Genomic DNA, 9,999 nt, shown 5'->3' with positions numbered 1-9,999 from the left:
TCAGAGGAAGGATAGGGTAAAATATAACGCGACAGCTGACTTGCACAAAATTCAGAAGCATATTCGTTGGTGTCGAAAGTAAATGCAGGCCATGAGTGTGAGTCGAGATTGCCAGTTTAAAGAATTGTGCTACACATATGACGAATTCTTGTCCGACACATGTACAATGCCTGCCCATCACCCATTTGATTAAATAACCAGAGATCAACATGAGACATATTGATATAGTGTCTGATGCAGATTGTATATAGAAACATCGGGTGTGAAGCAATTTCGCAGTTTAAAAGTAATTAAAACTTCCTTAGGGAAAAAATTCTAAGAAAAGGTATTTAATGAATGTAGTAAGAATTATCGCGAGGAGACATCTATGTCAAATGAAATAAACATGTTGATTATCTCAAGTAGTATACCGATATTCACGCGCATGGTTTGGTCGTTTGGTAAGCGTAATGGATAAGCATTTTTTTGCGGGTAAAAGGATAACCACTTCTTCTTTTTTTGCGTGGCAAAGAGATGAGCATTTCTTCTTTCTTGTGCAAAGCAAAGGCCAAAGGGATAAGCATTTCAACGTGTGGCGACTGCATGGCAAGTCAAAAACGCCATGGAAATAACTGCTCGATCCATGCATATCCACCCATCCACTAGACACACATTCACGTCGAACAACGACAGATCGGGAAACCATCTCTTAATGTTATCCATGGACTCCTTCGTAGCTACTCTAGCTGGTTTTCGTCATTGCTTGACTTTTCCCGCAAAATCCAATTCAATCCAATGCAGTTGTGGGGTCCAGCAGCAGGCGAGGAATGCGAGAGGCATCGCACTCTGACGCGTCTGCGTGTGGTCTGTGTTGGCAGCTTGGCGCCAAGGGCATCGTCTTTGAGCCATTTGGACTCAGCTTGGTCCGACGGAAGAAGCATGCGCACCGTCAGTCTCTTTCTTCTCTACACTTGCTCTGCCGGCCGGCCGGACGTCGAGAATTTACTGGTCCACTACATATGCTCCTACAACTAGACTAGCTAGACTCATGGGTCGGTCCGTGTCGCCAACGGCTAAAAGTCTTGGCCGGTGACACCCAACCAGGCGCAAGACACACTCTCCTCTGGCCTAGCTGTCTCAAGTCACAACCACGGAACCATATAGTTGGATCAGGTACTGGTACAGTACTACCCAAAATGTGAAGAAGAAAAAAAAAGGAATGGTTCGTGGCGCCGTCGCAGTGGGCGGCGGCGGACGTCGCCGTGGAGTCAGTGCAAACTCATGCCCAATTTTCGTCAAAACAAAAAATAAACTCACGCCCAACATTATGAAACGAAGTTTGGTGAAAAGAAACCGTTCAATAATCAGCAAGCATGTGGAGTTAAATGCAAAGAACCATCACTTTCGTGTCACAATTGGCGAAAGACTTCAACTTTACGACTGATGACATTTTGCACCGGACCGAAAAGTTGACATTGGCAAAGAAACACCAACGATAGATGCTAAACGCTTTGATGACATCACTAATCGATCGGGCCCGCCCGTTATGCTGAGTTGGCAGGAGAAAACCGCCACGTAGGCAAATTGATTTCTTCCTCCTCCATCTTCTCTGTGTGCCATGGATCTGAGCAGTTCGGCATAGACCGCCGTGTGGGTGTGAGTGTCGTTCTCCTCCTCCGCCCGCTTGGGATGGGTGCGTAACCCCGCCGCCATCTCCCCTTCTGTATCTTCTCCCTAGTCAACCAGCAGCAGGTCAGGCGGCGACTAGATCTGCCACGGCCCAGGCGTGGTTCTGGATCTGCGAGCGGGGACGCCGGTGGACCGAGGCTACCTCACAGAGGAGCCGAGCGGCAGACCCTTAGTTCGGCCGTGCGGGTGGCCGAGGAGCTGGGCAAGAGGAGGTTGCGCAGTGTGGTGGACCTGCCGCTGCATATGGTACCAAGCCACCAAGGGGAGGCAAGGGAGTAGTGCATCTGTGGCCGTGGTGCTAGCGCTGGGGCGGCAGGTCTTGGGCAGATGAAGTAGAGAGGAGGACGCGACAGGTCGCTCGCGGCGCCGCCTAGCTGGCTGCCCTGCGTCGTCGCGGCGCCTAGGTCGCTGCCCTGTGCATGACGTGTTGTATTTGCTGCACCCGGTGCCCGACGCCTACAGGTTGCGGCTCGAAGTCGTCACCTGCTTGTGGATTGATTTTAAATGTCGTGCATAAATCGGCTGGCAAGTATCGTGCGTATCGCATGATTCGATTTCCTTTTCCTTTCAGACAGCTAGAAAACAAGTTAAAACAACTACTAAGTACAGTAGTAGATGAGATGGATCCAGATTTTATACTCATATCTAGGCAGTTGGATCGCAGAGAGAAAGAGGATTACACGTAGGAGTAATACGTTGCCAATTGGCAGGTTCACTAATTAACGTATTTCTTCCTTGGGCGACTTGGGACTAGAAATTAAGCTATTCAGCTGGCATTTTTTTTTTGAGGATCTATTCAGCTGGCATTGTCTTGTTTTGTTTCTACGATTCTGGCGTCACGTACGGCTGTTATAGTCACAGCTGGAGTACTGGTCTACGTATACAAGGTAGCTCGTGAATGGTTGTTATTGTATATTTATATGCACGTGCATACGATCACCTGCTCCACGCGTACAGACTAAAAAAATACAAGGAGGGATCGGAGGAGGCACGCGTGCGTCTCGACTGGCTGGACTCCACGTGCTGTCATGTGCCCACCTCCCCCATAGTGTTGCCTGCGAAGATGTCCAGTAGACTATGGCTGGTTGTAATAATAGTAGTACTATACGCATTTAGTTCCCTGCAAAAAGTTATTATTGTATTTAGTACCCCTCTGTAAATTACTATATATATAAGACATTTTAGGTCACTATTTTTCTCAAAAAAGACATTGAAACCCCCGGGCCTTGCATGCATAGTACAACCAAACTTAAGCTCAATTGACAGCAAGCCTCTATCTCTTGGCTGCTACTTGATTTTTATGGTAATTCTCATCTATCAATCAGTCACTGATTACGTACAATCATCATTTCATTTTGTGTTGATTAACCAGCTAATATATATGCAATATGTTCGTAAGATTGTTGATATGCTTAAAACGATGAATGTACGTGCAACAACTTAATTAGTTGATGCGAGCATTTTAATGGTCACCAAGCAGAACGTCATTACTTGCACCTTTAATTACATTGCCCACACACATGCCACACGTCATACTGGTACTACCTAGCACTGTCATGCGTAACAAGTACTGCTGTTCTGATTCAACACTGCGTACGTGTGCACGGTCGAGTCGATAGCAGTGCGATTTCATCAGCGAAGTGTGGTACTTACGCAAACTCTTGATTCGTAACAAGTGACGTAAATATATTGTATCTCCTTTCGTGCACCACACACCAAAAGTAGCAATACGAGCGCGTTCGTTACTTTGGTCGTTAATCTTTTTCTTTCGAATGTTTGGTCGGTAAGCCTAGGCCTTTCAGCGTACGTGTGGCGATCCAAAAAAAAAACGTTGAAAATTCAACTGCTCCTTGATCCACCAGACACACGTCCAGGTGCCTCGCGGAATACTAACAAGCGCCCAGGTGCGCGTGACAGTGGATATAGAAGTTAGGCCAAAGCCCGGCAAATAGAGAGAAAGAAGAGGGACTTAACTGAACACGGGTTATTTAAAAAAACATTAGGAGGCTTTTTATAAAACTTACGATGACGCACATGCAGAAACACTCCGTACTTTATTGGTAGGTATAGATTTAATGGAAGGTATGTGTCCTGTTGGGAACTCGACAAGAAGGTCACTCGCTTCCTTTCCGGCCAGCTCAGCTCAAGTTCAAGTCCACGCACTGCATGCTTAGTGAAAAATACATATTGTACTAGATATATTCTGAAACCTCTAGTTGCTACCGCGCGATTTTGTCCAAAGTATTGTTGCAACAAAAGATATATTTACAAAAAGTAAGGAATGAATGGAAAGCTACATTTGCCTATCTTCCAAGTCATATCTAGCAAATCTATTGACCAACACTGCAAAACTCAAAAGTGGCCAGAGGCAAAGGGAATTAACCTAATATCTATTTCCTCCGTTCCAAAATAGATGACTCAACTTTGTACTAACTTTTTTATTGTTGAGAAACATGTGATGGAAACAAAGACTGGCTTACTTATTTGTTTTGTGACCTTACTTAAGCATCGGAATTGAACGACAAACACGGTATTTGTCGAGTACGAATAAAATGTCAGAGACCATATAGGACAAGCTTCAGCGAAACTACAAAGGTGAACATGGGTGTGCGCGCACCCACGTGAATAGTAAATTCATAAAAAATACTAGAAATAGTTAAAAAATTCTGAAATTTCGCGGTATGAAACTTAGTCGATCATTCTACTCACGTGTGAAGTTTCATGATGTATTGACACTCATGGTATTCTTAGTGAAGAAAATACAAATGCGACCATACTATTCATTAAACAGTGTTTTTTAATATAGCTTCGATTTTGTCATTTTTGCCCTGATTATCACGGATGTGATTTCTTCGTGAAACTTCATATGCGAGTATACCGGTCAACTATGTATATTACAAAAATAAATTCAGATTTTTTTGATTTTTTCTAGCATTTTTTGAATTTACTATTCATAAAAGGTGCGCGCGCACTCATGTTCACCCAATCCGCGTCCAAGCTTCAGGTACTAATAAGTTGTAATAGTTGCTTGCGTATGATCCATAAAGTTTGATAGTAGGTCCCGATTGGTAGTTGGTTGATTATGATGATCATTTCATTTCTTGTTATGTTGGTTAACCAGCTAGTCTGATCGGTTTGTTCAATTGTTCCATCGTGCATCGATGTTCATGCAACAACTCAACTAATTAATGTTAGAGAATTTTGATATTTGGGCACAAGGATGGTTAATTAATTACTGCTTTTATTACCCACACATGGCCACACCCATGGCAGACGTAGGAGTACTAATCCAAAATTAATTAAGTAGTGTCCTATTTCACTGAGCATAATATGTGTACGATAGGCGACCGAGCAATTCCAGGTGTATAAGGCTGATCAACTTAGCTAGTAACATAACTCATCCCAATATAAATATGCCTATGTGGCATCTAGTGAATAGGAGAGAGGTGTTTAGACTACCCACGGTGGGGAGTAACTTAGACTAGCAATAACATGCATATGTTACTACTTTATGTTACAATCTTCAAGTGGGTAATAACATATATGGGGTGTCATGCAACTCTTCATTTATTAGGCTGTAGACTCATCTTGTCTTGGTATATGTGATGTTACTCATAGTACTAGTAAATAGATATGTTACTACATGCCTCTCTTTTATCATTAATTACTTGACATGTCATATAGTTTGTCTACATAAGTGTTACCATCACATGGCACTTATCAAGGCATGATGAGTCTACAAACTAATAAATACAACCACTTATGACACAACTTCTATGTTACTTCCTACTATAAGATAGTAATTTAAACTAGTGTCATATGCATGATACTGGTGTGTGTTACTCTCACTATGACTAACCTAAGTAGTTGTGGATCAACTTTTAATTACGTGATTGAACGCGTACTAGTTGAGTAGGTTTTCGGACACTCTAATAGTAGTGTGCTGTCCTTACTAGGTTGCTCCCCTAGCTCTTATAGTACCACCTTTACTATGGTGAATTGTTCATCATTATATAACTTTTCTGAATTATATACAATCTTGTGCCGATAGTACCATATTATAACGTAACCAGAGGTGCATTTGTTGGCGGCATATAGGACCTCATAGCTTGAAGTGTAGCCCTTGATGATGAGTCTAACTTGCGACTTTGAGAACCATAGAAATGTATAACAACTGAAACTATACGAAAGTATCTGAATGCAGCGTTAGATATTTGACGGAGAATCCTATTCGGCCCGGCTCATGGCCCAGACCGAATGGTCTGGCACGGTAGTAGAAAGGTCACTTAGCCCGAGCTGCAATTTTCAGCCTGTAGAACAACTGGTCCGGTCTGGTCTTTAACCAACCGAAAACCGAGAGCAACTAGTTAACGAGCGCTCCTTCGGAAGCCTCGCAACGATCAGCGCCATTTGGCGCACTCTCAGCCATTCGCCACGTGTTTTTCTCTGGACGTTCCCTTCGGATTTTTTTTCTTTTTTCACACGCGTTTTCGGCTTTTGAAACGGGTTTTTTCGACGTTTTGATTTTCCCCCAGTCTTCCTTAGCTTTTTGATAAAAAAAAATTTGGAAATTTTTTTGCACGAAAAAACGCGTTCTCTTATTCTTTTTCTTTTGGGAAAGTCACGGTTTTTCTTTCGCGAGAGTCACAGCCGTGCCTTTCGGAAACGAAAAAAAAAACGTGTTTTCTGTGTTTTTTTCTTTCACGAGAGTCACGGTTTTGCTTCCGCGAGAGTCACGGCCGTGCCTCTTGGAAAGGGAAAAACAAAACACGTTTTCTGTTTTTTTTTCTTTCGCGAGAGTCACTTTTTGCTTTCGCGAGAGGCACGGTTGTGCTTTCGCAAGCGTCACGGCCATGCCTCTCGGAAAGGAAAAAAAAGTGTTTTCTGTTTTTTTTTCGCAAGAGTCACGATTTTGCTTTCGCAAAAGGCGCGGTTGTGCTTATCGCGAGAGTCACGGCCGTGCCTCTCGGAACCGGAAAAAACACGCGTTTTCTGTTTTTTTTCCTTCCACGAGAGTCACGGTTTTGCTTCCACGAGAGGCACGGTTGTGATTTCGCGAGAGGCACGGGCGTGCCTATTTCGAAAAGGAAAAAAAAACCATGCTCCCGGTTCGGTTTTTTCGTCCAGTTTTTTTGTGAAAATAAGTTCGTCAAAACCTATCAACATGAGATCTAGTTTTGAAAATCTCGACGCGAGGAATCCAATGGTGAAAATGGTTTGAGATTTGGACGCACGGTTTAAGAGATAAAACATTTTGAATAAACGGATCTACGAAAAAAGGAAAAGTGAAGTGTTCTTTGCAACGAGTACTCCTTAATTAGTGATTTCGCCGAAAACCAGCAGGCCCAGCTAAGAAAAAAAAGAAACGGCCCAGCACATGTCGGCGCTAGACGGCCCAACAAAACAGGGATGAGTTGAACGAAGGACGCAGCGTTAGATATTTTATGGAGAACGCGCGTTGCCGGTTAGCAAAAGCGCGCGTAACTGCACGGAATTTCTTATTTGACGCGCTTTGCGTCAAACTGCCGGCGCTTCGCACAGGCGAGCGCCCGTGCAGCGACGCTATGGGCCGGCCCAGTTACGTAGATGACAACCCAACTAGCCAGCCGGTTTTGGGAATCTTCTAGAAGGTTCCTGAACCGGCTTTTGTTTCTTTGACAGTTTTTTTTCTGTTTCTGTTGCTTTTTCTTCCTTCTTTTCTTTTTTCCTTTTTTCTTTTCAAGGTTATTTTATCTTTTTTAAAACTAAGTTCATCTTTGAAAGTTGTTCTTAATTTTCGAAAAATGTTCTTGCTTTTAAAAAACATTTGAAATTTCAAAAAATGGCCGTTTTTCAGAAAATGTTCATCAATTCAAAAATGTCTGAGACTTTCAACAAATGTTCTTATTTTCAAAAAAATATAGCAAAATCGTTTGCTCAAAATTTTCACAACATTTCAAAAGATGTTCAGGCGTTACAAAACTAGTTCCCGTTTTCAAAAATTGTTCGCAAATTGCAAAAAAAGTTCACGTTTTGATAATTTCGGAGTTTCAGAAAATATCCAAGTTTCATAAATTTTTCACAAGTTTCAAAAAATGTTCGTGGTTTCAAACTTTGTTCATGAATTTCAAAATATGTTCGCGTCTTTTAATTTTGGTTTCTGTTTCTCTTTTGGTTTTTCTGTTTCTGATTCTTTTTCTTTTCCTTTTTACTTTTATGTTTCTTTTCTATTTTTCTATTTAATTTTATAATATTTTCAGAAAAAATTGGTATTTTTGTAAAATGTCCGTGCGTTTATAAACATATCAGAATTCAAAATTTTGGCGTTTACAAATTATGTTCATAAATTCAAAAATTGTTTGTATTTAACAAAAAATTGTTCGTGCATTAAAAAAACGTTTTTAAAAGTTATTTTTGATTTTCTGAAAACTATTCACAAATTTCAATAAATGTTCTAGCTTATTAAAGATGATAAAATTGAAGGTCGTTTTTTTTGAAATTTTGTTCATAATTTCAAAAAATGTTCGCGTATTAAAACAATTGTTTTTGTTTTTTCAATAAAATGTTCGGAATGTTTCTGCTCAAAAACTTCAAAACTTCTCGAAACTTGTACGGTATTTCAAAAAATGTTCCTGTTTAAAAAAATTGTTCACAAATATAAGAAATGTTCATGTTTTCGTTTTTTGGAGTTTCCAAAAATGTGCCCGTTTAAAAATGTTCACAAATTTCAAATAAATGTTTGTGTTTTCAAATTTTGGTTGGGAGTTTAAAGAATGTTTGCGTTTGCCCAATTTTCTTTTGGAATTTCAAAAAATGTTCCCGTTTTGGAAAAAAATTGTTTGTGATTTCGAAAATTGTTCCTGCTTTTCTAACAGAAATCAGTTTTTCTAAAGCAATTCGCCAATTTGAAAAGTGTGTGCATTCACAAAACACTCAGTTAAAAAAAATCATTCAGAATGCTGAAAATAATTCAGATCTACTCTGTGGGGTTGATTCTTAAAAATGGACGCTGCAAATCTGTCGGTAACGCACGCTAGGTCAGGCGGTGGCTGCGCCTGATCCGTAGCATGATGTACAAGGTTCAATTCCCAGCTAGGTTGATTTTTTGCTGTACTACAGTACAAGTTCGCTGGCAGTCATGGGCTGGCCGGAGATCGCCTATGCGAAACGACGCCATTTTGCTGCAAAGAGTGGGGTATCGGACGTCCCTAACCGCACCCCCGCCCCTCCCCCGCCCCTTTCAACATTGGTTTTTTGTATGGGCTGGCCCATTTTTTGCTCCAAAAGCTTGTAGCTCGCGAGCTTAATGAGTGCTCGATAGTTCGACTCGTTAAGTTCGTGGATCACTTTTTAATGAACAGAGCCAATCATCGATTTTCAGCATGTTAAGCCTAGAGAGCTTAACAAACGAGCCAACGAGTTTCACGAGTAACTCGTTAAGCTCGTTAGTAACAATACAACACATATTTTCATCTTACATAACAAAGTTTTCATAACACCTCAGTCCATCTATTCCATCTAACCTACATAGCAGGCAACAAACAAGTTAATTTCCTTTGCAGTCACCATCTTGTAGACCGTAATACTTCACAATCTGGTAACGAGCGCTCACAAGCTTAACGAGTTTCAAACGAACTGAGCCGAGCAGGGTTATCTGTTGTTTAATATGAACGAGCTTAATGAGCGGAGCCTTAACGAGCACGGGCTTAACGAGCCGACCAACTCGTTAATCCACCACTACATCCCTGAACCGGATTTTTTCTCTTTCTTTTTTTCCTGTTTTTTCATTCGTTTTCGTTTTCCTTTTCTTTCTTTTGTTTTCTTTTTTTATATTTTTCTTTTATTTTTCTTTTCTTTTTTTATTTTCTTTTCATTTTTCTTATTGTAATTCTTGTCGTTCTCAATTTGTGAAAATCTTTTAAATTCATGAACATGTGTAAAAATGTGAACATTTTTTGAAGTCATCCACATTTTTTAATTCACAAACATTTTTTTGACAAATTCATGCACATTCACTTAAATCGTGCATACTTTTTTTTGAAATTACGAGCAATTCTGAAAATAGTGAACAGTTTTTCATAATCATGAACATTTTTTAAATAGACCATGATAAGTACCTCACGTGTAGTACTAAGAGGCTTGAACCGAATGTGCTGAACGCCATCCATTGCGCTACATAATTGCATGCATCAGAAGAGCATAAAACAGATGATGTCGCCGAGAATCTTTTGGGGTTTTCAGTTTTTAAAATGTTTGATCTTTTAAATGAAAAATCCAATTAAAAATCCGTTTTCACCATTAAATCCGCCCCGACTAGATCTTCAAAACTAGATTCTATATCGGTACATTTTG

This window comes from Triticum aestivum, chromosome 5D (genome assembly GCF_018294505.1).
Source record: "Triticum aestivum cultivar Chinese Spring chromosome 5D, IWGSC CS RefSeq v2.1, whole genome shotgun sequence".
NCBI classification, from domain to species: Eukaryota; Viridiplantae; Streptophyta; class Magnoliopsida; order Poales; family Poaceae; genus Triticum; species Triticum aestivum.
Note: the sequence above shows the minus strand (reverse complement) of the source record.